The 27665-nt window shown below is 38.8% G+C and overlaps 1 protein-coding gene across 1 annotated transcript in view; it reads right to left on the reverse strand.

Annotated features, from left to right (window-relative positions):
• Positions 1 to 27665, reverse strand: part of UNC13C (unc-13 homolog C) — a 739526-nt gene that overhangs the window by 583255 nt on the left and 128606 nt on the right. Inside the window, exons 4-5 of the mRNA XM_079913745.1 lie at positions 24035 to 24284; positions 9725 to 9821 (exon numbers count right to left, since the gene is read on the reverse strand). The gene's annotated coding sequence lies outside the window, so the exon portion shown is untranslated. The remainder of the gene's footprint in view (positions 1 to 9724; positions 9822 to 24034; positions 24285 to 27665) is intronic.

Raw genomic sequence — 27665 nt, forward strand, 5'->3', positions numbered from 1 at the left:
CAGCCAGAGTGTCTTCAGTTCCTTACTTGGCAAGTTGGATTCTAGGTCCAGGTCAATACCACCCTGCAGAAGTCCTCTGATGGCCCAGGCAGGAGTTAATGTGTCCCTCTGTCTGTATCATGAGCCCACTTGGACACCACAGATACATTCTCTGAACCACACACACACCTGTACTACACTGCATTACATGTATTATAGCAATAGCATGAGGTAATATAAGTTCTCATTTTTGCATCTGTCTTCCCTAATGGAATGTACCAGGGTGCCTGATATTTAATAGTCGTTTAATTAATTTTCAATGGGAAAAAAAAGCAATGAAGAAATGTACCAATATTTTATGAACTGTCACTAATCTGTTCAACCATAAACAGAACTCGACCTAAATGTTAGTAGGGTGTCAGGGGAGAGGATTTATCCTGTTCTTAATACAAATTTAATACCCTCTTGGATGAAGTAATTATCACACATTCTGCAAAAGTAAGGTTCAAATTTATAAGATATTATTGAATTTCTACAAGAGTTGCCTATACCATAAAATATTTCAGCCAAAAATATGCCTTATGCTAAAATTACACTGAATATATCTCTAACAAGAAATTATGATTATTGCTGGCAAATTGGTACACTGATCAGATGTCCACATGCCTAATTAATGAAATCTCAGGAGCTCTTCACCTTGGGTGTCTCAATAAAAATCTGTTCACAAAGTATTCTTCATAGATGATTAGGCACTGCTAGCTCATTTTGCTCATTTTTATGGTTTTTGATCTGTCCAAAAAATTCACTGTAATAGCAAGAGCATATCCTTAAAAGCAATACAGTGGGTTAGTAGTCAGTGACAATTTCAGACTGATTTCTAACTAACCAGGAGGTGCATGGAAATGTATTCTATAGCCTTAATTATCAGGAAATACAAATTAAAAACCAAAATGATATAGCATTTCATACAGATGAAAATGGATAAAATTTTCAAAGCTGGGTTACATACCACATTCTGGAGAGTATGTAGAGCAACTACAATTTTTATGCATTAAACAGGACAATGTTAAAGAATATAACCACTTTAAAAACTTTAGCAGTTTTCTTATAGAATTAAACCTACACTTACACTACGGCCCAGCAACTGCATTCCTGTGTATTTACCCAAGAGAAATTAAGACATATTTTCTCAAACAAACGTATAAGAATTTCTATGCAGTCTTATTAATAATAGCCAAAAGGTGGGAAAATATCCATTAGGAGGAGAAAGGATACACAAATTACAGTATTTTAAAATAGTAGGACTTCCCTGGTCGTGCAGTGTTTAAGAGTTCTGTCTGCCAGTGCAGGGGCATGGCTTCGAGCCCTGGTCCGGGAAGATGCTACATGCCACGGAGCAACTAAGCCCATGCGTCACAACTACTGAGCCTGCGCTCTAGAGCCCGCGAGCCACAACTATTGAAGCCCACGTGCCTAGAGCCTGTGCTCTGCAACAAGAGAAGCCACTGCAATGAGAAGACCATGCACCGCAACCAAGAGGACACCCCGCTCGCTGCAACTAGAGAAAGCCCGCGCACAGCGATGAAGACCCAACACAGCCGATAAATAAAGAAATAAAATTTTAAAAAATAAAATAGTGGAGCACTAATCAGCAATAAAACCAGAATGAAACACTATTACACGTGAATCTCAAAACGTGTTGAGCAAAGAAGCCAGACAGAAAAGAGTAAATACTCTCCGATTCCTTTTATATTAAGGTTAAAGGAAGACTAATCTATGACAACAGAAACTGAAAATTTGTTGCCTATGAAGGGCGGGGATTGACTTCAAAGAGACATGATAAAACTTTTGGGGGTGATACAAATGCTCTCTATCTTAATTGGGATAGTAGGTGTGTTCATTTTTTAAAATTCTCCACGTTATAAACTTGAAATCTATGTATTTTACTGTTTCTAAATCTCATTCCAGTAAAAAATTATATAAATAAATAAAAATAAATTAAAATATAGTATGTACTTTGATAATGGAAGTAGCACTTGAGAATCAATTTTCTGGAAAGGTGGAAACTGGTTTAATTGAATTTGGTATGAAAATTAGGACTGTTTTGGTTGCCCCAGTTAGACCATGCAGTACTGAAAAATCAGTTGGGCTGTGCACTCAAAGACATAAAAGTCTAAACAGAAAGACATCCTGTTTAGGGAATAAAAGGTTCTTTTGACATCCAGTCTCATCACAAAGGCCAGACTTCAATTCTCATACCTGCTTGGAAATCTAGCTGACACAGAAATGCCTCCATGACTAAGAACAGATCTAAGTTATCCAGAGATTTAACGTCACCCAGTTGGAACAACTACGATAAGTATTCAGAGAGAGATTTATTTCAGCGCTGAATGTTCACTGAACATCCTATGATACAAGGATGTCTTCCTTCCAAAAGTCATATCTCCTCCTGTGCTCTTGATTGAATCATCTCTCACCACCTCTAGAATCATGCTCCAGCAACTATCTCTTCCCTTGCTTGTATTTTTTTTTTTACATCTTTATTGGAGTATAATTGCTTTACAATGGTGTGTTAGTTTCCGCTTTATAACAAAGTGAATCCGTTATACATATACAAATGTTCCCATATCTCTTCCCTCTTGTGTCTCCCTCCCTCCCACCCTCCCTATCCCACACCTCTAGGTGGTCACAAAGCACCGAGCTGATCTCCCTGTCCTATGCGGCTGCTTCCCACTAGCTATCTATCTTACGTTTGGTAGTGTATATATGTCCATGCCACTCTCTCGCTTTGTCACAGCTTACCCTTCCCCCTCCCCATACCCTCAAGTCCATTCCCTTGCTTGTATCTTAAACCTCTTTCTCTCTACTGGGTCTATCCAACCTAAGCAATAAGCACGTTTATATTCTACCCTATTGTAAACAGAAAACAAAAGGCAGCTTTCCTTCAATGTTGTTACCTCCTCAGGCTACTGTACCTTTCATCTACCTCACAGGAGTCCTGCTGTTTACTTCCTCATGAGTTGGTCATCTTCAGCCTCTTGCTGTCCAGTTCTGGCCCCAGAACTCTATTAAAATTTCTCTTTAATTGGGCATATTGGTACAAAACCTTAATCTTCCCTAACCTCTCTGCTGCATCTGAAACCAGTAACCACTCAGCCTTTCTTTCTACCTCCACGACAATACAGCCTCTCTCTGGATACAGTTATTTTGACCAGAGTGGTTACATGATGGAAACTGGGCCAATTAGCTTTTCTATCTTGGGAACTGGGAGTTGGAACCTGGAGATTTTGTCAGATCTTTTCAGGCATTTCTACAAGGAAGTGATATAACGTTGTGACCTGACCAATCAACCTTTGATCTTTGGAAAAACTGAGCAGTGAAAACATACTTTCAGAACAACAACAACAAAAAGCATGCAGACAGGTCATCAAAAGCAGAGATAAGAGACCACAGGGCCACAGAAGGAGCAGATCCTGTGTTTCTGATTGCTCTTTAGGCCTGTGTCTGGGGCCATTATGAGTCTTGTCTAAGGGATTGTGAGACACTAGCGTAAATAAGTGTGTGTTCTTCTTTACAAAGAGGCCCTAACAAGGTCCTTCGCTGGTCTCTCTTCCTCTTTTCAGACTTCTTTTATTCCCCTCTCTTCTAACTACCAAATTAGTATGTCTGCATCTAGCTTCTGTTCTTTGCATTAATTCCTGTTTGTTGGTTGATCGGTTTGGTCTGAATGACTATTAACATCTCAAATTCAATATTTAAATTCAATAGTCAACATATTCAAATTCATCTTCATCCATAAACTACAAGTTCTCTAAATTTCTTGTACAGTACTAATTAGCAAAACCAACATTCTCTTAGGTGTACAGACTAGAACTCCAGGTTCACCTTTGCTTCCTCTATTTATTTGCCCCAAACTTCTAACTGGTTCTAAATCTTCTGGTCCTAAACTTGACTCTTTCTCTCATTATCCACACTTCCTTTCCATTCCAGGAGCTACTGCCTGAGTTCAGGCCCTCACCCATGTTCATCTGAGGTCTTTGCCTTTCTTTATAAAATAAAAATCCACAAAAAATTAAACATTTTTATGGAGGTACTAAAATTTCCCCTCACTGTACTCTAAAGAACACTGTACTCTAAAGAATATATTAAAGAAGGGTAAGCTGGGACAAAGTGAGATAGCAGCATGGACTTATATATACTCCCAAATGTAAAATAGACAGCTAGAGGGGAAGCAGCCGCATAGCACAGGGAGATCAGCTCAGTGCTTTGTGACCACCTAGAGGGGTGGGATAGGGAGGGTGGGAGGAAGACGCAAGAGAGAGGAGATATGGGGATATATGTATATGTATAGCTGATTCACTTTGTTATACAGCAGAAACTAACACACCACTGTAAAGCAATTATACTCCAATAAAGATGTTAAAAAAAAGTATATATTAAAGAACATATATTCACTTAATCCTCACCACAGACTTTTACACTTAACTACTGATATGACTTCCTAGCTGTTCTTCTCACCTCGCTGATTGTACATAACTCTAGATGTGTCCTTATTCTGTAGTAAAAGTGAGAATTTTAAATTCTAATGAATGTCATACAGCCTGCCAACAGAGCAAAAATTAGATGCTTACATAATTAGCATCCTCCCTCCCTTCCCCTTTGAGAGTATTAGATTCAGTGCAATTCTCCTCATTCAATGGAACTTCATTTGATTCTAACTTTTGGGTGAAAGTCAATTACTTATGCTTCAGAGCATGTAAGCAAAATGGGTGTGGCAATTATAAGTAAATTAAAATTAGTGTTTCATTAAAAAGAGGGGCAATTTCATCCTTTTCCTCTATCACAGGGTATATTTAAAGTAAATCTATAAATAAATTATTTCAAACTGCCTAATAGCAAGACATCTTTTAACTTCTCCAGCAAAAATAGAGCACATTCTATATAATGATAAGCAATACATGCCCCCAATAAAGAATTCAACATAACAAGTTCACTTCTTTAAAAATTTCTTATATTTTTTATTATGGAACACTAAATTATACATGGAAAGTCTCTTCAGTTTAAAATTAAAACATGCTTAGCATTGGCCAGCTCTTACTTCAAAGAACATCTGGGAATAAGTAATCACCAGAGAAGCAGTTGTTAACTTGATCTATGACAAGTCTAGGTGCTGGTATAATTGAGATAAGAAAATAGGAAGAAATTAAGAAGGCAATACAAAAATTTTTATATCTCAAATAACCACAGACGTACAATATACAATGTCTATCGAAATTCAAGTTTTCAAAAGCCCCTGTTCACAAATGAAGGTAAGCCTTTCCTCCCTCCCATAAAATTACACTAAGATTCAGTCTCTGGTTGTACCTGTGTTTACCTGGCCCCCTGACTCAGCCCAGACCCTTTCCTTAGGACTTGATGACAGCTAAAAAGAAGAGACTCAGAGCAATGATGTAGGAAATTAGAGAGATGATCTCTGACAACAAGGAACCACAATCTGCTAACTTTTAATACATTTAAAAATATAATCTAAAAATAATTTTTAAAAAATTAGTAGTGAGAAAGCCTTCTGAGTAAACTGCTGTGTCACAGAAAAAATGAAGAACACAGAAGGGGTTTCCCAGAGCACATACACTTTCTGTATGTCCTTGATATTAAAATCAAAGTAATCTCGACTATAATATTTGCATTCCAACCTCCCATCCAAGTCTACCCTCAGGATTAAAGGAAAGGTATGGTAGAGCTGTGGTATGCCACACAAACACCCTCTCCAGGACAAAGTCACTCATTCACCCAAATGCCAAAGGCACGTAGCTGAGTCACTTTCCAAGAATGGCAGAGGCCAAGGGGTTATTGCCCCTCCTCTGGGTCAGCCCACATGCAATGACTAATTGACATGGGCACCCAAATGCCTAGCCCTCTCGCTTTAACACAGAGGCCGTCCTAGGATCAGAAGTTCCTGTAGGACTGGCTGAGGCCTCTGTTGCAAATGCATTGTGGCTCAGCTTCTCCCAAAAGAAGCTCTGCACATATATCTCTGTTTCATAGTCTGTTTCCCAGAAAACCTGACTTTAAAAAGTTGGTATGGGGCTTCCCTGGTGGTGCAGTGGTTGAGAGTCTGCCTGCCGATGCAGGGGACACAGGTTCGTGCCCCAGTCTGGGAAGATTCCACATGCCGTGGAGCGGCTGGGCCCGTGAGCCATGGCCGCTGAGCCTGCGCATCCAGAGCCTGTGCTCCGCAATGGGAGAGGCCACAACAGTGAGAGGCCCGCGTACTGCGGAAAAAAAAAAAAGTTGGTATGAAGGGAGTATGGAGGAAGTAGCTCTAAAATGAGATATTTTACCTGAATCCTCTCTGTTGGACTGGCAATGAGGGCCCAGTCACTGACGCCAGGTAGAAAACTGATAGCCAATGGTGTACTGTGCAGCAGGACAGTTGTTAAATATTCACTAGTGGTAGACTAGGGTGTGATACCAGTGGAAGGAGATGAACTTGTATGTACAACATCTTAAAGTATTTTAGAGGTTGAGGAGAGGAAGTGATTAGCACTGTGAAATAGAATAGCTGTTGCTGGGGCCTCTTAATGCAGTAGAGAAAGACACTGAAAGGCTTAGAGTGATAAGTCAACAATTTAAGGCTAAATGTAAAGACAGCAGACATCCATGTCACCAGATAAAGAAATTCTCACCTCCTGCAGCAGATGCAGAAAAAAGCTGAGCATCAGACCCAGGAATTAATCATAAGAGTGGCAGAGATCCAGAGAATGTTTAATTCTCAATTTAGGCAAGTTGGCTGTGCCAAGGTTGGGGCCTTAATTGGGAAAAAATGGGACTATGAGTCATTTGCTGGGGACATCTGGGTTGATTCACTTGAAACTTTTTAATCCTCAGATTCCCCTGGATCCTCTGAGACTGCACAAGTGGCCTCTTCCCCCTGTTGGTGGCTAGTGCTCCACCCTTGCTTAAAGACTTGCGAGAAAATCTGTGCGCTCTCCATCAAGATCTACCAAAAACACTCCCATGGACCTCCAGACAGATAACTAGGGAAAAGTCATAACACAATCCAGCTGAATAAAACTGGACTCTGTTAAGGGAGCAAAAAGACAATATGTTGAAGAAATTGAAGGACCTCACCAACATATACACACCAATAGGAACATATAGGAACTGACAGAGTACTTATGAACTGCATTCTGTGAGTACTAGATCCATGTGGAAGCGTATAAAGTTAGATAGGGAAGAATTTACTGCTATTGAAGCAATCTTCTATGATATTGAATTTAACACCTGGCAAAGATCACAGGAGACAGTATTAACACAACTTTACAGTGATTCTTGGAGGCTTGGAAAATGTTATGGTCTATACCAAGTAGAAATAGTATAGCACACAGTAGAAAAAGGGTTTGTAAGTCTCAAAGAAGTGGGTGTACTAGAGTAGATATACTATATAAAGCCAAGGAACTGACCAGCCAAAAAATTTTCCATGGGCAAACACATCATTTTTCAATGAGATAAGTAATGCAGTGGTGAGTTTCCCAATGGCATCATTGAGTATCTCAGTGATGATTATCTTCTATAGGCCAGAGATGTTACAGAACTAGGCTCAAATGACAATAGCAATAATAGGATCCCCAAACAATTTAGGTGAGGTAGTAGCACTGAACTATCAAAAACAAAGTGGGTGAAACTATCATAATAAACTGCAATTGTGGGGTGGCAGCCATGAGGCAACTCAGAGAGAACTATGGAGATGATTAAGAGAATGCAGTTCCTAGAGGCAAGATAGATGCACACCCCTCCACAGATACTGTTTAATTTACATAAGGAAAAAAATATGGATATGTGATTAGAGAATTGAGGACAGCTTCCCCAGTAAGAAGATAAATCTCTTGCCAATACTCAAATCCAGAACCCAGTGACTGAAGGAGAGGCCAGGTCTCCATGAGGTGTGGACCCCACTACTATGACAAATGAATATGGTAATGATTCCCATAGACCTCCAACAAAGGGCCCTACTTGTATAGCCACACACTGGGGAAAAGAGAATATCCAGACACTTTGAGGACTGTGAGACACAGTCTGAGTTGGCATCGATACTAAGCGAACTGAACCCTCTTTCAGAGTAGGAGCATATGAGAGCAGGTACTAAATGTACTTAGCTCAGCTATGAATCTCAGTGTGTCCACTGGATCCCTGGACTCACCCAGTGATAATTCCTTCAGTCTTAATGCATAAATGGAATGAACACATATGGTAGCTGGCAGAACCTCCGCATTGATTCCTGGGCCTGTGGGATTAGATCTATCATAGTGGGGAAGGCGAGTAAATAAAAAACATTATCACATCTTAGGGAATGCAAAGTTTAGTATTACCCTTAAAGATTTAAGTGATGGCTGTCTCCATCCTATCTATATTAAACTCATCTCATTTAGTTCACTAGATTTGCCCCTACCAAACCCAGATAGAGCCTAGTGGATGACAGTGAACTACCACAAATTCAAAAAGTAATCATCCCAGTTGCAGCTGGTGTGCAGATGTGGTATCTTTACTAGAGTAGATTAACATAGCCTCTGATACATGGTATATGGTCATTGAACCAGCAAATTTATTCTTTTCTATCCTTAAAAGGAAAATGGTTCAGATGCAGTCCAAATTCAGGTGGGGCACACAAGCATGTACAATCCTGTCCCTAGGCTGTGTTTTCCCATCATGAACCACCATGTACCGCCATTTTCTCACCATGTACCAGGACCTAGATCATCTGCGTATTCTGAACGTTACATTGGTCCACTACATTGATGATATCCTGTTAATTGGATCTAGTGAGCAAAACGTAACAAGAAGTTGAACAAGAAGGCCTTGATAAAACACATGAGTTCCAAAGATAGATTAACCTTATCATGGCTCAAACCAGTGTAGTTTTCAGAAGTAGTCTAGAGGATACCCTGCTATTCCTTCCAAAGGAAAAAATAAATCAATGCCTCTCACATCCAAAATGTGGTAGTCTCTTCTGGTTCTGGAAGTAATATAATCCATACTTGAAAATACTACTCTGACTCATATGCTATATGAAGACTGACATAGTTCAGACCCTATGAAAAGAGACATCCATGGTGAAAAACTTACCTTGTGGAATTTATGATGAACCCCAACAGGATAATGTGGACCCCTGGATTCTGGAGAAAGGTCATGACCTCTGCAGAGGAGACCTATATACTATTTTTTAAAACTTCTCAATCTGCAACTGGGTCCCAATATGTATGGAGCACTTGAGCATGTGGCATCACTTGACCATGCTGCCAGAACTACCTAACATGAGCTGAGTTCTGTCTCACTCACCAAATCATAAGATTGGGTGAACCCAATAGCAATCCACTGAAAAATGGAAATGGTATGTCTGGGATTATCAGACAGGACCAGGGTCACAGGGCACAAGTAAGCTGCATGACATAGACTTTGGACATTCACTACTATTCACCAGTGTCTCTCCCTCAGTGTGTGGGTATATGTATGTGTGAGTGTGCGAGTGTGTTTACTTCCCTGTTGGAGGATATCCCTTGTTAGTGGCTAAGGGAAGAAGAAAAAATATCTGAACTTAGTGCATGGACAGGTTGTCTAGTATGTGGGTATCTCAATATGTGGATAGTCCACGAAAATGGACTACTGCTACACTATCCCACTCAACATGGCACTGAAAGACAGCAGTGAGGGAAAATCCTCCCAACAGGTAGAATTTGGGGTACGTTACCTGATCATCCACTTTGTTGGAAAGAGAAGTGGTCCATGGTAAGAATATACGTGGACTCGTGAGCAGTGGTGAATTGCTTGCCTGATTTCACAGGACCCTGCAAGAAGAAAAATTGGAAGATCAGGTTCAAAGAAACCTACAGAAGAGGAATGTGGGTGGATTTGAGGGGAAGAGCTCAAAGTGTGAAATTTTTTGAGTTGCATGTTATGGCCACCAGAGAGTATTCACCATGGAAGTAGCAATAAATAAGCAAGTAAACAATGATTTGACCAAATGTGGTTGAGATAGAGATTATGCATGGACTCAACAGCATGGGCTCCTACTCACCAAGGCTGAGCTTGGTACTACTGCTGATGAATGCCCAACGCTCCAGCAAGAGAGATCAATGCTGAGTACCTGATACAACGTCTTTCAAGAATATAGACTAGTGACCTGGTAGCGATTGATTACATTGAACTTCTACTCTGGAAAGGGCAGTGCTGCACTCACTGGAATCAACACAATTCCAGATATAAATTTGCCTTTCTCACCCACATAATTTCATCTTCGACCAAGGGGACTACTTTACAGTAGTGGTTGTGCAGCAGTGTGCTCCTTACCATGGATTCCACTAGTTCTATGACATACCACATCAAAATCCAGAAACTTTCAGCCTAATAATTTTAATAATAATAGCCTTTGAAAACACATTTGAAGTACCAGCTTAAGAATGACACCCTCATGGAGTGGGTACCATACTACAGAATGCAGTATATATTCTAAATCCATGACCATCACACGGTATTGTGCCCCCAGTAGATAGAATACATGGGTCTGGAAACCAAGAAGTGGCCCTGCTTATTATCACTCTCAGTGTCCCAGTTGGAATATGTGTACTTCCCATCCCTACAACTTAGGTTTCTCTGATTATAGAGCATCTGACTCCAAGAGTGGGACTGCTTCTATTAGGACACACAGTGAAAGAACTATGAAGTTTTAAAATATGGTTTCCATTCGGTCTCTTTAAACTTATGGCAGGAGGAATTGACTCTGATCATTAGGAGAATGTAGGGCCAAAATTACATTATGTAAACAAGGAGGAACACATCTGGCATCCAGAAAAGCCACTGAGGAAACTCTTAACAATCGCCTGCCAGATTTGATGGTAAATGGAGAAGAATGGCAAGATGACTGAGGTCTCAGATCATTCAGGGATGATAATCTGGGTCACCCCAGGAGGTAAGCCAGCTAGACCAGCAGAAGTGCTAGCCATTGGTAGGAGACACCTAAAATGTGAGGTGTAGGAGGAAGATGATGGGTTGTGGTCTTCAGGGCAGTTGCGATTACTAGGGCTCTAGCTCATTCTAATAACTTTGTTCATGTAAGTTTCCCCGGGATAATAGACCAGCAAGCTATCCCAGATGGTTAACTTGAGATATGAAGCAAGAGTGTCTGAGAGGCACACAGGGCAGACTATAATGGATGCTAGAGTGTGATACCTTCAGGACCAAGGTACACATCCCCTGAGTCAACCCCTGGAATGGCCCTCAGCTGAAGGGAGTCTTGGTTCCTGGATTGGCACAGACACCAGTTCACAGGTTTCCACATTGTCCCTAAATATGCCCTAGTTTTGATCTTCAGATTATGTGACTCCAGGTCTATAAAATATATTTTCTTTATTGTCACAATATATCGTAAGTAGCAGAGACAGCTCATGGGTAACAAATATTAATAATAGTAGTTGTCATTTAATATTTGCTTGCTCTGTTCCAGGCACTATGCTGAGTATTTTAAAAGTTATCTCATTAAATCATGGAAACAATCCTCTAAAAAATGTACTATACTATTCCTGCTATAGAGAGGAGGAAACCATGGCTTGCCGTAATTCAGTACCTTGCCTAACACCACAATTCTAGAAAGTGGTAGTGCCTACATCTGAATACAGAATATGAAATTCCAAAGCCTTCACATTATATAACTTTTTTATATAGATAATTGGCAAAATATAAAAAGTAATACTTATGTCTGGGAGAACATAATTTGAATTTAAACTGCCTGATTATCCATTTAAATATACTACTGAACATACTAAATATAGATGTAGTAAATATTCTACTGAAAAGGCATTGTATTGATATATTGTACAGAAGTTAAGAAATTAATTCATGATGGATCTGTATTAGAAATTGCATCTCTAAGATAGATTCTTCATGTCCTAGCTGAGTCCAAATATGGAACACTATTCTAAATGAAAGGTTTCCTAGCATCTGATAGAGCGCTCAGCCAGATGGTCTGAGCCTTGGAACTGAGGGGCCCAGAAATGCCTAGCCCTAAATATACGAAGTTGTGAAGTGTACATTTTCGGTTCCCAACAACTTAGCCTCATCTTTGTTCACCTTTTCTGCCCCGCTCTCTCGAGACCTCAAGTAGCCAATTACTCAGGTCTTAGCTGATCTACCGCAACTTTTGGGAAAGAATCTGATGACTATAGATGTTACTAACTGGTGCAACCTAACTTATGTACTTTTCTTGGATGCTTGGAAGAATTTTAGACTCACAATTAAAGCATCAGTATTCTGGGGGTAGAAGGATAAGGATTGTATTGTTTTTGTTTCCATTTTTCCAAACAAAAGAACTTCATGGCCCTGAAATCTTACCAAATAAATAAAAAGTCCTTTGTTACTTCTAACACACCTATTTTATTTTTCTTTAAACTATTTTTTTCATTGTCTACATGTTCACCTTAAATCATTTACACAATAAAAAGAAAACTACAAAGAAAACTTACAATTTTTGCAAGAGGGTATGAGGTAAGAAAAATATGTACATATATCATTACTGAAAAGTTTTAAAAATAAAAGACTCAAATTTTATTACATAACACTTAGGTATGCCTCCAATAAACCCCTTATAAACAAATATGAATATCCCAATAGAAGCTAGGGTTCTGTCACCAATTTCATGGCCAGCAGACGGCAAAGCAGTCCCCTGTCCTCCTGCTCTGCAATTAAACTTCCTAATCTTTTGGTGGGTTCTCCTGAAAGCTCTATCATTCTTTATTTATTCTTTATTCATGGTCTCGCTTTCATAGATGATTCTGTGGATACATGAAATAATTATCTACATGTTTGGAATAATTTAAAACATTCCAAATAACTAAGGAAATGAGACACAAAACAGGCATGTTTTAATAGAGAGATGGACAAAAAAAATTTAGAAAAAGAAAAGAATGGAAGGAAGAAGGAAGGGAGGAAGGGAGGCGGAAAGGAAGGAGAATTGGGTTAAGGTGAGGAGGCAGAGATACTCAGAGTTGTCATGGCTTGTTTACCTTCTGGACAAGCTGGTCTGTTCTCCCTTTACGTGTTCTTCCCCAATTAAGTAATCCCTACGTCATTACCCTGCTAGGGATAGTGCTCATAATCAGAAAGAATCGTGAATATGGTCTTAGACATTTTAGCCCAATTCTTTCCCTGATTTCCGTATCATGACAGTTCCAGAGATCTCCACCAAACTGGAGATGCAGGGGTATTACAGTATTACATGTCTATACCTAGGACAGCTCCTTTTAAAAACAGAGGACAGAGTGACCATGCTGTCATTGTTGTCAAAAAAAGGTCCAGTTATGCATCAATATAAGCAAGTTAATACTTAAAAAGCAAGTAAATCAATGGATTGATACTTGCTTTACAAAGATATTTAGCACAATTTTCCAGAAGACAAAAAGCTAGTTCTCTAGAGAATTTAACGTTGATATTAGCTTGCAGATACTTTGAAAACCTATATGGTGCATAAATTAAGGAATATCTGAACACATAGTGAGAAATAATCCTCCCTCTAGTTTGTATTTGGGTTGTGTTTGTATTCAACCGTTAAAAAAAGAAAGAAAAAGAAAACAGGTTTTATATTGCATAATAAACAAAGCACAAATCCTGTTTGCCAAAGAAGAAATCTATAAATTTAATGGCAAAATACGTGAAACATGAGGAATTACAGTTTTAATTTAAGACTATTGCCCTGCCCTGCTATCTTTAGGAATTGTATGGACTAATGATTAATTAATTATTTATTTTTGTATTTTTATCCTTGAATTTCTTATCAGGCTATTATTTCAGGCAGGAACCAGAAAGATTACCTAATATTTTTTAACAATTAAGCAGTAGTTGTTAATCAGAATTTGTTGACAGTTTTCCAAGACTGTAATTGAGGTTGCATAACCTTGCCTTCATTGATAAATGCAAACTGAACCATAGTGTTCAGGTGAGAAATATCTGATCACAAATTTGAGGGAAGTTACTTATTCACCAGATTCCAAACTACTGAACAATATGCTGACATTAAGAAACAGCTCAGTTTATCGTCTAATGTTCTACTCACACCAAGCATGGTACCTGCCTGTGTCTTCTCTCCATAATAAGGCTTCAAGCCTCTTCTTTGAAGGACAATTCTTTTTAACCCCAGTACTTGCATGGTGTTTTACACAGAATAGACTACTAGTGAAGATGAAAAAGTAAAAGATATATTCAAGAGGAATCTATTGAGAAATTTAGATTTGAAGTCAAAATTTTTAAAAATACTAACAATGTGAAGATATCAGCCCTTTATTCATTCACCCAACAAATATTTATTGAACACTAGCTATGTGTTGTGACCTGCACTAAGTTGGGGTGCACAATGGTGGGGAAAACACCAACAGTCTCTGACCTCTGTAAGATCAGAATAAACAGGGAGAATTAATTAAGCAAGCAATAAACAATAGTATTTTCTTTCCAACCCACTTCCACCCAAAAAGTGACTCCTTGATGCCTACTCCATGAAATTCAGACCTCCCCACAGCCCCAGTCCTCACCATATATTCTCTGCCAACATATCTCTTAACCTTTTGCTTGAATAGAATGTACTTTCATTTCCTCATCAGACCGTTACTGTTGCAATGGGGAGTCTTACAATTCATTCCTTCCACCTGTAATTCATACTTAGCCTGCATTCACATTCGCAACTTTGGCAGCCTACCCTTAATTCGCTCTTTGTATAATAATTTGGGTTTAAGTTTCCCTCTCCCAATAGATGTAAGAGCTTTTGATGGCAGGTCCTCTACTTACCATTTTCACATTCCTTCTGTAGAGTCTACCAAACTGCCCAAAGCCTTCTTAAATAGCAGCAAAACCAGCTTGCTGTCCTCCCCTCATTACTTTGTTATTTCCTCTTGACCCACAACATTCACTCTGCCTGGAATATTCTCTCTGATCAATAATCATAACCTATATCATCCCCTCTTTTTGAGAGGAGATACCAAGAAAAACTCTTTTAGCCATTATCTTTTATTGTTAATAATCTCAAACGCAGGAAATTGCTGTATCGTATCACATCAGAACCATTTTCACTTACTAGGTCTTTCTTTCCTCTGCAAATAATATATGTAAGCATTCTACCAGTTTTGCAGTGAGGATAAAAATGGCACAAGCCTTGCACTCAAGGAGCTCACAGTCCTGTGAAGAATAGAAAAGAAAAGCACTTGAAATTCAGACCTGACTAGATGGTGAGGGAGAGAGGGTTCAGAAAAGCCAAGTCGTCCGTCCTCTGCACAGGTCACTACACATTAAAACCACACAGACGCATCTTGTCTGAAACTCACCTTGCTTCATTTCTGCAAAAGCTGCTCACAGCTCTGTAATTAACCCAGAAGGAATCCCCTAGACTATAAATGTTGTATAGCTTGTCTAATTAGGACAAAGGCAGCCGCTCAAGAGGCAGGATATACATCTCTCAATCAGGAAGATACAAGAGCTGTCCCTCAGGCGGCCTAAGGCATATAGCAAGAAGAGAAAATGTAAACACAGTCACCTTGGTGTGCTGGGATTTCTGAAATGTGCATTTTGTGGACATATTTCGAACCCAAGCTTGACTTTCTCCTGTTGTCTGTGACACTCCTGCCCCACCTTTTTCCAGAGCCACCTGCTGAGGCCTCAGGACACACAGACTAATTTCAGTAGTAATCTAAGTAAAGTGTAATTAAGATAAACCTGCTGGTACTCAGAAATATGAAAAGTGTACTGTCTCTCAGGCATGGAGTTAATGTTCTAGTTTCCCTTCACGAGAATGCTGGCTTTCAATTGCTTTTCTGGGAAAAGAGATGGATTTTGCATAACAGTAATTTCTTTTCTCTCTCTCTTTATGACCATTTTTTTTCCTCACAAAGATAATGTGTTGAGATCTAAGTCTCTGATCTTGGGACATAACAGTTCCCTCGGTGTTAATAATCAATCTACAAAGGGGTTAACTTACATTCCAAAGGTCATTTCAACTACCTCCCAAACCAAATAACTAGGATCCTAGTTATCCAGACAGCCATCTCTCGTCACTGTGCTATTTAACTAAATAGAAAATGACAAACTCAACAATTTCAAATAATTAAAATGTATTAAATAAAGGCCAATTATGATAAGCATAAATTAACATCTTATAATATAGAAAGTGCTAAGGGGAAGGCTTGAGAATCTTCCATGCCATCACAATGAATATATACCATTTTGTACATTTATCATTTTGTACAATATTGCAAACATAAGATATCTTAATGTTTAAATAGTATTATCACCTATAAGTATCTATTATATCTATCCTGGTTCTAAAGAAACTGCAACAAATTAGTTAATTGTTCGCTAGCGTTTGAACTCTCGATGAAAAAGGGGTCACAGTATCTCTCCATTAGATTACAGATTGCTTGGTTTTATCACTCATTAATATTCACAGACATACAGTAACACATCTTTTGCAAGAAAATATGAACAGTCTTTCTTTTTTGGTCCATTTTCAACTGATATTAAGCACTACAGTAAATCATCTGTCCTCAAGCCATTTTAGATAACTGAACTAAGAGCTGGAGTTCACAAAGAAAAGGGAGACAATATGTGGATTAACTGAGAAATAATTTTAAAATAGGCAACCCGAACTTTTAAGTACTTTGACAAGTACTCTCTTGGTACTCCTATAGCTTTTTTAAAACCATATCTAGAGTCTTATAATTCTAATTACATTTGACATTTGAAATTTGTGTCACATCTTGTAGACCTTTAAAAATTTCTGCTTTCTAAGAGACAACTTTTCCATTTTCACGGAAGAAAGCTTTATATTCCAAACACAAAAATCAGTAAATATTAGCTTGTGGGTAGGGCCGGAAGGGCAGACAACTAGAACTGACTATGAGAGAAATTAATCCAGGCTTATAGTGTCAAGGGTCTTAAGAGGAAGGTAATATAAAAGCCAGTAACTCTCAAGGAAAACTTACAAAGCCAGCCTCAAGTTTTCTCTCCATAGATTCTAGAGTTGGCCACACTTTGCCGCTCCTAACTGACATTCCTTCCTGTCACCATCATTATGGAGAAATTTAGAGATTTCAAGATCAATCAAGGAATTCAGTGCAGGTTTTACTCAGACTCTTCATTCACTCTGTCGGGGGAAATTTTTCTCCAGTATGAAATGTCACAAGTAAAAACAGCTGTGTGTAATCAGCCATACTGCCTCCCATCTTGGAATAAACAGATACTCTAAGAATTCCTTCTAGAAAACTGAAAAAGACCACTGGGAATTCCCTGGACTTTTTTATATAATTGTGTCTATTGCTGAATCCATTGGGAGCTGGATGCCATAAAGCAGAAGCCAGGATGGTAAAGACCAATACAGTGGACACAAGTTGGGTGTACCACAGGACTAAACAGGAGAGAGGTAGACCGCATCCTAGATTATTAGCTGAAGTTAAAAGGGGAAGATTAAGATCAAAGGAAATGAAGGGGGATATGAGGCATAGAGCCAATGAGGAAAGTACTGTTACTAGAAACACCAAACTGAAAAAGTAGTACTTAATCTCTGAACCCCTGATCAAGAACAGGAAGACACAACACAGGGAGTTGACCTGGACTTATACTGGGACAAGGTTCTGACCTAGATAAAGTCAGGCAGGCAACTCCCCTGTTTTTAACTGTTTGTATTCCACCTCTCTTGAAGCTACACTTCTGCCTTTCAGTGTTTATGCTCATGAGCTGCACGGGTACTAGATCCTGACATTTACCTTAGAGTTACTGAGTGTCTCCTAAACTCACACCTCTAAACAGTGAGAATAAATCAGGGTCACTGGTCATAGGCTAATCTCTCTTCTTGTCCTCAGGACTATTTTACAGTGGTAGACTCTTCATGAAACCCATACCTTCTGTAATATAGAAAATAACTAGTATTTGCTGCCTCTTGATACCATGGAAAACACACATAAGAATGTGAGAATCTCAGGGCCTTTGATTTCAAAAAAAATTTGGGTGTCCAAAGCTATTCCAATTTGTTCTAAATGTAACTGCTGAAGAAATTACTATCTTAAGTCACAGTAGAGGTTTGAATATTCCCTTCTGACTTTACTTTTTTGCTGTTATTTCCTACTTTGTATACCAGCCTCTCTCCTTCCCTTACTAGTCTTTTTCTCTAATAACTGATATTACAGAATTCAAATTAAATATAAAAGCAAACAAATTTACTGAGCACCCCCCTTTTATATACAAGTTAGTGAGCAAGATGAACATAATTACAATTAAGAGTAGCCAGTATTCCTTGGACATTTAATCTATATTATTTATTTAATCTTCATGAAAACTCTATGAAGCAATCCTCTTTATGGTGCCATTATTTTCTAGTTGAAAAGTTAAGATGCAGAAATTTTAAGTAACTTGCCAAAGTTTACAGATACTTGATGTGTTTATAGCCTTGCTAGGAATTTTTTTTTTCAAGTTACATGCAACAAAATAGGTTTAAACTATAGGTCAAGACCAAAGGTGAAATCTCGTGAGAAAGTATATGATGCATTAGTAAATGAATGATGCAAATAATTTAGTACTATGGAATTGTATAAAATTTCAGTATGTGGAAATTCTGAGTAATCTGTTTAATTGGGGCAGAGACTGGGTCAGGGATCAGAAGGTAAAGCTGAAAAAGGCAATCTGGGATGTGCTTGGGAAACGTGTCTTTTTTCCACACTAAGGAGTCGAGGCTTCATTTCATATACAATGTGGTGTCCTTGAAAGTTTCTGAGCAGGGAGTGAGCGACATGTGCCATGGTCAAGGCATTTTTTAGGACAATGAATCTGGCAGTAGTATGCAGAACAGATGCTCAGAGGAGAGGCTTATCACAGACAGAACTGGAAGATTAGAGCAGTATCCTGGTCATAAAGCAATAAGAACTTGAAGGTGGTGACAATAGGGGAAGGAACGAATACATGCCTGGAAATGATATACAGAAGAGAAAAGAAGATTTGATGAGTAATTGAATATGGGTCATGAGGAAGTATAAGGCAGTGACAATGACTTGAGATTTGAGCCTGAGAGACTGAGGAAAAAATCAGGAAAAGGAGCTGTTTGGGGGAAAGCAGAGGAGGTGAATCTCTTGACTTTGGTGGGACACCTTAGTGTAATTCCTCTCAATGAGGTAGTACAGGCCACTAAATAAATTCAGCTCACCGAGACAGAGAGTAGACAGAGAGGATCAAGAGAACACTCCAACTCAAGGCTAAGTGGAGGAAGACAGCTATTGATGTTCTGTGTTTATTGTAACCTGTTGTATTTATTCATCAAGCTTTATATGTCTCATTATTTACTATTTGAAAAAAACGTTCTTCACCTACTGTCCAGGAATATTGTGACACTTGATTAGGTATTTAACATGGTCTCCTAATCCTATGGATTGCTTTCTAAGAAGTAACTAGAATTGAATTTTAATTTTTACATATATGAAATTAATTTACATATTTTGCCTCCTGCCAATCAACCTTTTTGGAAATTAAGAAGGAAATATAAATTCTCCTGTTTTCCCTTCAGCCATGAGAGAGCACCACAGCCCCCTTCTTTCTAGCATGTTCTCATGAGTATGCCCATCCAGAAGGGAAGACAGCTGGAAAGAGAGAGAGTCAATCTATTCAAATGTTTAAGTAGAGTATGTACACTCACTTTATTTTTAAAACCTCTCAACAAAACTCTTCTATGAACAACTCAAAGTCGTTCTAAGTACCCAAATACCATTTGTTTCTTGTACAAAATGGCAGCATTTCAACGTCTATCAAAGCTGCAGCAAATATTTTATGACTCACAAATACAGGGCCTTATACAAAATACGCAGTTACATGGAATATGAATAAGACAATACTTATCATTGCCTAATTGTTTGAAGGAAAACAAGCTGTCGGACTTCTTAAAAGTCCTAAAAGGATTCGTACCACTTTTTCAGCTTCTCAGGCAGGTAGATGATATTTATAAGCCTCTAGCCTCAGGAGAAGCAAATTAGAATCAAGTAATTCTGCAGCTACATTTCAAATGGAGTCAAACCTACAGAGTTTGCATTACATAGCTTCTGTACAATTTCTAAGTCTGAGAACTGAGTCTTCAGGAGCATCAAATAAGTCTTCCATTACAGATGAGGAAACCAAAGCTAGGAAATGACAGCCCGAGTTTACCCAGCCAGCTGGAGGCTGAAATTGGATTTGACCAATACCAGTATTTTCTCCTAGATAGCAAAAAGCAATGGACTCTCGTTAGAATGTGTGCATTAATTCTCTATCTTTATCTGATTAGCAATTTTTACTAAGTAGTTCTGGTAAACAAAGCAGTTGTTTAGGTTTTCTCAGTTATGTGCCACTTCACAATGACATGATGCAAATCACGTTTGCTCTTCTTCCAGTTTTTCTAGGATCAGGTCAACAGTGTCCTGTCTTAGAAACACGCCTCAGTGATAGTGCCTAAGTCATCAATTCTTCCCACCTGTCAGTACGATAAAAATAGTCATCCCTTTCTGACAGCTTTTCTTTTTCTTTTTTTTCCCCTTAGGTATAATAAGCCTGGAAAAGATACTAGAGTAGGTTATTTCAAACTTCTACAATACATAAAACAAAATATTTCCATGCAAAACACTTTTTGTCTACCAACAAGACATGTTGCACCCAGATTTTCAAGAGCCAGAATGCTCAGGAAAAAAAAAAGGTGTTTTATGTAGGAATTGGGCCAATGGAGATTGTCTATTGGGAATAGAGACAGACCAAAAATGAGCTTGTAAAAGTCTAAGGGAAACAAGAAACTATTTTAGAGAGAAACCCATCTTCTCTGATTACTTTTTTTTAATACTTTGAGAATCCTGACAATTTTGACAAAAAAATTGACCAAAGACTCAACAATTTTTAATGTTGAGTTTATTTCTTACTAACCAGCATTTATATCCACCAAATATTTTAATTCTCTATATAGAAAAAATAATACAAAATATTCTCCCATATCAACATTACAGTAATTTGTATATGCTGAGGCTAAACTATACAATATAACTAGGATATGCAAAAGATAGGAAACATATATACCCCTAGTATCATTTTCACAAGAGAAAGAGAAATGACTGTGTGTCTTCATTTCTACTTCTCCTCTGGAAGACTTTTGATATTGAGGCTAGAACACCACCTGTCCTCCTAACTCTGCCTTAAAAGACAAGTTGAGCAAGCACTGCTGTGGCATCATTATCTCCATAGAGATTACGGAACTGGGAGCTCAGTCTTCTGCCTGCTCAAAAGCTACAGACTGAGAGGGCTATTAATAAACCCACCCCCCTTTTTTTAAGCTAGAAGGGAATTGGAGCTTAGCCATCCAAGCACAGAAAATTTAAGATCCAGAAGGATTTGTAACAATAGCAATAATAACAACAGATACAAATGCCTTGATTTTACAATTATTGTCTGAATGATGTTTTAAATTGTATGGTATCAAACAAGTTGATATTAGGTATAAACCATAATATCATTAGAAAGTGACTTTCTATCTGTAAAAGTGTGTTTTAGAAATAAATTCGGCATGTGTTTTTCAATCCTCAAAATTTCTGGCTGAAAATTTTTTTCTGGTGGGAAGATGATTCTCACGTTTCAAAGATTCTGGAGAAAGTTTTTCCATAGTGAAGAGAATGGGTTGGAAAGAAGGAATAACAGGTGATGGTATTAAAAGTGTAAGACAATGTACAGGTGGCAGAATGCCTCAGAAAACTCACAGTAGGTGTACGAATTGCATTAACCGAGTAGGTCAATAGAAATGAAAGTGCATGGAGTACTGGGAAAAAGATATTTTCATACCAAAAATGTACTGATATTCAAAATCACAGATTTGCCCTAAATCAGCTAAGACGCAAAGGCTACTCTCTTCTCCACTGACCCTTACACACACACACACACACACACACACACACACACACACACACACTTCATATAATCTGTCTTTGAAAAGGGAATCACCACAGTTGTCATCTGTTTACAATGTTCCATGGGCTTTGAAGCAAGTAGGTCCGTGCATCACACACTTACTTTATTGCTTCAAAGACTAGCCACCACAGAAAGGGGTTAGATGGCCTAGAAAGGGAAACACTTTACTTTGTTAATAATAGGCACATGGAAAGTGGATTCTCTAGGCTTATCTAACACGTTTACCTCATAATTCATGGGGGCATGGATTTACTGAATCACTTGCTAATGACAATTTCTGGAAGAAGTTACCAAGTCTCTATAGTCTAACAGCTAATAATCAGATGCTAGGAAATAAACCATATCTGCTTATCCATTTTCAAATCCAAGTCCACAATTCTATTAAAATTACTTTCTCAAAAGAGTTCCATTGTAGTATGAAAAGGTAACTTTGTAAAGGAAAAGTTCAAATATTCTTTTAAATTATCTTAGTTTATTCATTAGTTTGAAAAAATAATCATTTAATGGACTCAGTAAAATTACTGTTGTATTGTTGCTATAGTGTTTCATCTACAGATATTATAATGCTCCCCATATTATAAGATGTCAACACAGAAGAAATACACAATTTTTTCCACACCTTACTAATGAACATAAATTCAACTTTTTGCCCATCTTCCAGATCACTCTTCTGGCCCAGGAATTGCTGGTAGTTGCTTACCATGTTTTGATATTGTTATTATAGTAACGTGTGGAATTTCAAAACAACTGATTTCCTCATTTTGCTATATGGCCCAAGTCAGTGCTCCAGACAGCTACGATTTGGCAAAAATGAGATTTTAGTTTTAAAAGAGCAGGGTGGTGATTTACTTCACAATATGCATACATTATAATTTAAATCCCATTTATTTCTATTCCATTTGTACTTTTAAATCATAATAAAGTAGGACCAATAATTAAAAATCAGTGTCCTAGAGCTTTGGCAGGAACCCTCTGTATTAACAAAACACTTAAAAATCTATAAAATACTTTGATATATAAAAAAAGTAGCAAACTTGATCATTCTCATTTCTCTCTTCTAGTAAAGCTCATTGAATTTAAATACACTTATGTATAATGTACTACCAATTTCACCTACTTCTTTGAAAATACTGTATTGAAGTGTAAAAGATGTGAAGATTATTTTTAAAGCACTCCATTTATTATTAATTCAAAATGAGATAAACTTACATTCTTAGTTTTTTAAAGAAATGCAGAGTATTTTCGAAAACTCATTTTATGTGTGGTACCCACCCACCTCTTTCCTTTTTTCCTTGAAAATCCTAATGAGGAAAAGTGACTTTTGAGCTTTGTCATCTCAGCCTAGGTACTAAAAGCAGCCAACATTACTACTGTTGCCATATCTGTCTTTCTCTCTATTATACAAGTACATCGATGATGTAATTGCAGAAGTTAGGGTTTACTCAAGCTGTTGGAGTGAGGGATTTTTTTTAGATTGCCTCCTTCAGCAGGATAGAGCAATTGTAAAACAGAACCAAGTACACAATTTAAGCAGTTCATCTCTGGAAAGCAAATCTGCAGTATCTTCATCTTGAAGGACTGATCAACAGCTCGAAATGCAAAACCACTGGTCAAGCTCAATTTGCTCCAGACTGGATGCTGAGCTGGAAAAACACCTGGGTGACAACAATGCTAGTCTATGACACCTTGGCTTTTAACCCCTTCTAAGAAGTCCTCAACTTTTCTGTTTAGCTCTAATTTTTCCCCCAAATCCCAAGGGATTAGAAAATGTCCTCGCCTTTTATTGCAGCCTTGTTTTTTCCTAAGCAGATCTTCCCCCGAAAGTTGAGCACAAACTAAGCAATCATTTATCATTCTGCATTTAAAATAAAACAGTACCTGAGAAGTCTATGATCCTCAGCAGAACCAACCATATTACAAACACAGGAGAGCTGAGCGTTTAAAAATCATCTACTACACTAGAACCCCCCTGGTTGTTCTTCAAAGTGCAGATAAAAAGAATCGACCAGAAATGACAGACACAAAAATCACATGCAGATGAGGCAGCGCATACCGGGAAAAGAGAACATACCTGAGGGATTCTCCTTTAAAAAAAAATGCACACACCAGCTGGGCTGTTCCTCCCCTCCTTCTGGAGCGCCTGTGTTTTCCTTTCAGGAACACCACTTGCAATGCCGTTTCTAGTCTCCTTTCCTTTTTTTCGGCCACAAATAGTTGAAGCGGAGGCTGCGTCCTAGCGATCCGACTCAAGTGCAGTCAGGCATGCCTGTGGGCTGCAACGGTGTCTGTTCTTGTCAATTCTCTCGTGCTCTCCGGGCAGCCTGCAAAGCAATTTTACAACTTAGCTGCTGGCGCCAAACTGCCTTTCACTCTCCTCATTGCCAAATTCCTTCAGCAGCTCGTTTCTCATCTCTGTCTCTAGGAAAGCCAGAGGGGTTGTCTCCCGTGCGCCGACGAGCGCCCGGGTTCATCAACAATTGAGGGGCAGGAGCAGCAAGGCTGAGTGCGTGCTGGGAACTTCCCAAGCGCTGCCTCGGCCGCTGCTTTGGGGAATGCAGCACAGCCACCGTGCTGCCCCAGCCTCCTCTACCCAGAGCGCCTCGGCTCCCTCTGCCGCTGCCGCTGCCGCTGCACAGAGCAGCTCCTCCGAGCTGAGCCACAGCCCTTGCTCGCAGGAGATGCACTGTGGCCGCTGCCAGGTGTGGCCGTCACCACCGCACTGACAACTAACTGTGCGGGGCGCAGCTTCATATCTGGGGAAGACGCCTGTAATGCTGGCGCTTCCTCAGCCTAATTTTCCCTGTATCGCTGAGTGATGACCTAGGAGACAATCGTATGGCCAGTTCTGCTAGCCTCGTTTGCAGCCTCTTTTATAACAGAGATAATGTAATAATTACTGGTTTAGATGAGGTTAGCTGTGCTCGGAATCATGAAAAGTACAGTGCGCAGAGTGTAATTCCCAATTAGCCACCAAAAGACAACTAACAGAACACCCTATTTAGAGAGAGGAGATGCTGAGATCTCATCCCAGGTGGTCTTCTTCTTTTTAATGTGTGGAAAGCCATTTGAATTAAATCCTCAAAAATCTGAATTAAAGACAAATACACAAAGTGGGAAATGGTAGATAACTTAGAATGATCCAAAGGTTTTGTTTCTCACTTAGAAAGACTGCCTTCCCGTTTGATATGAGCATTTTACAGATCTGGCTAGGAACTGAATGGCCTTGCTTTCTTTTTTAGTTTTGCAGAGCAGAGGAGGTAGGGGGAGTAATAGCTCCCACTTTCCATCAATAAAGCATTTTCTATCCTCTAACCCTCCTGTTGAAACAAACACAAAAAAGTACTGGATCTTAAAATAAAGCCTTAGAGAAGCTCAAGTCCTGGAATAATCTGTAGGTTTGAAGTTGCATCTGGTCTGCTGGCTTACTTCTATTTACTTTTCTCAGCTTTTTAGAAAACAGGAGGATGTTTCCAGGACGAAAGAACAGTCGACTATCAGCCGAGATCAACCAGTATAAGAAACACAGACAGATGTGTGTGTCATTTTTCAATACATTTAAGGATGGATATTCCTTGACCAACTTTACAATTGACTCTACTTTGCCGAAATATTTACTCTACAATAGCTGCCAGCGAAATGAATGGTTAACCTTGATATCACAGTTTTGGCTAAACCTGTGGCCAAACACACTCCATTGACTATATATGACAACCAAATAATACCTCTATGACTGTTTTAAAAAATTGTCCCGAAATTTAACACAATGTATGTATCAGGTGCTGGTAGCCAAGTGCTTTCCCACTCCCAGCTCTCAGCCCCACCTTTAGCTCACAGCAGCACAGCTTCCTCAACCTGCTGCTTAAGTGACTATTAATAGACTTGAGCAGCTGCTCAAGGTCTAATGAGCTGCATCGGGGGGCAAACACTGGGGCAGTGTGATCCCCACCTTCAGCAGCCACCAGCGTGGCTGCCAGGACAAAACTCAGCTGCCCCAGGGTTTTAAGCACTCAACAGTAGGAAAGGAAAACTCTTAGACCTGAAAGTAGATTGTAAGGCAAACCATGACTTTTTTATACAGAAAAATTCAGGCTAGTCAAGACACAGTTTTTGAGAGTGCCCTTCAATACACAGAGGAAAGAAACACCTATTCAGAGTCTTCTTTTCTTCTTTTTCTAGTGTGCAATACCCAGAACAAAGTGCTGAGGCTATGCCCAGCTGAGAGCCCCCAGTACCCAGCATAGTACAATATATGTAAGTCCTCAGTAAACTGGGGTATAATGTCAGTGTTTTAAATGTTTAAACCTACAGAAGGAAATACAAGAGGATCCTAACCCTGAATGGTCTCCAGAATGTGTTATGCAGTGTAAAGAAAAGAGGTGTGAAAAATATTGCTCTAATTCAAATACACTCGTAGAGGAAATAACAACAGGGTTACTGATCATCAGTCTGTTTTTAAGACGAATGCTCCAAAGCCAGTGTGTGTGTTCTGATAAATGTACTGCTTAAGTCTAATCATCAGCATTCTGGTTACATATTTCAAAATGGAAATTGTTTACATCTCTGAAAGTGGCAGGAATCATGTGTCTGAGGGATACCAGCTGCTAATAAAATAGGTCACTACTGGAAAGAGTGACAGAGCTTGATGACTTCACTGACCTGCAAGGACACCACAGTTCCTAATAGAATTTCCTAGGTGCTTGTTGGGTAGTTTTCACCTGCTGGGTATCTGATTTGAATAATGTGTAATCACAATGATATAAATGCAGCACTGAGTTAGAGTCCTGCACATGCTTATCAATAAAACACAGTCATTTCTGCAAAGAGCTTTTCAAATTCTTGGATTAGTGACATTAAACAACACAGGAGAGTAAACGATTGATTTCCATATATATACTTACAACTTCACATATACACACCCCAAAACTTATTCACAGATTGATTAAGACAATAAGATCATGTTTTCCTCTAAGTCTTCCAGCTGTAATTTCAGGAGGAATAAAACGTCGAGGGTACTATTCAACTCCCACGTCCCAGGACATAAGCTGGGCCAGATCATTTGCCTCATTTATGTCTCAGGTGGGAGAAAAGCAAGCTGTCTGGATCAATGGTCATTTTTTATTGATAGTAAAGCTTGACGAAGCCAAAAGGATGAAGTAAAAGGGCCACTCTTGTATAGTTTTGTTATTGCCAGTGCACCTGGCTTTAAGCAACAAAGGAATTCTTGAAAAAGCATAAATCAAACTTGTGTGCACTGAATTGTATTTTCAGCTTTCTAGAAAACCTCGCTCTTTATTTCAGGGAACTGGGAGCCAATCACTAGACCTCACTATTTTTAAAAAACTGTGACCAGTCGTTGGCTCTCTGTATCCATTCAAATGAACTGGTAAAATTGATTAACTGTCAAGATGATTGAGGACAAAAACATGATTACATCTAAAATAGCAAGCTGTTGTTTCTAGCTCTGTGTAACTGAATAATACACAGGGGAACAAATATTTTGGAATAAGCCACCCAGTGCAATTTGGAAATACCTGCAAAATGTTGATTTCATGATAGCAAAGCACACACTAAGTTCTGCTTTTAATGGTTTCCATTTAATTATGGATCACTTAAAAATTGTACCTTAGAGCAGAAGTAACTGTGTAACTTCAGAGACCAGGTCACACAAGGTACTGCAGATTTCCTTTGCCCACTCTTTCTTG

This window comes from Stenella coeruleoalba (assembly GCF_951394435.1).
Source record: "Stenella coeruleoalba genome assembly, chromosome: 2".
Classification (NCBI taxonomy): Eukaryota; Metazoa; Chordata; class Mammalia; order Artiodactyla; family Delphinidae; genus Stenella; species Stenella coeruleoalba.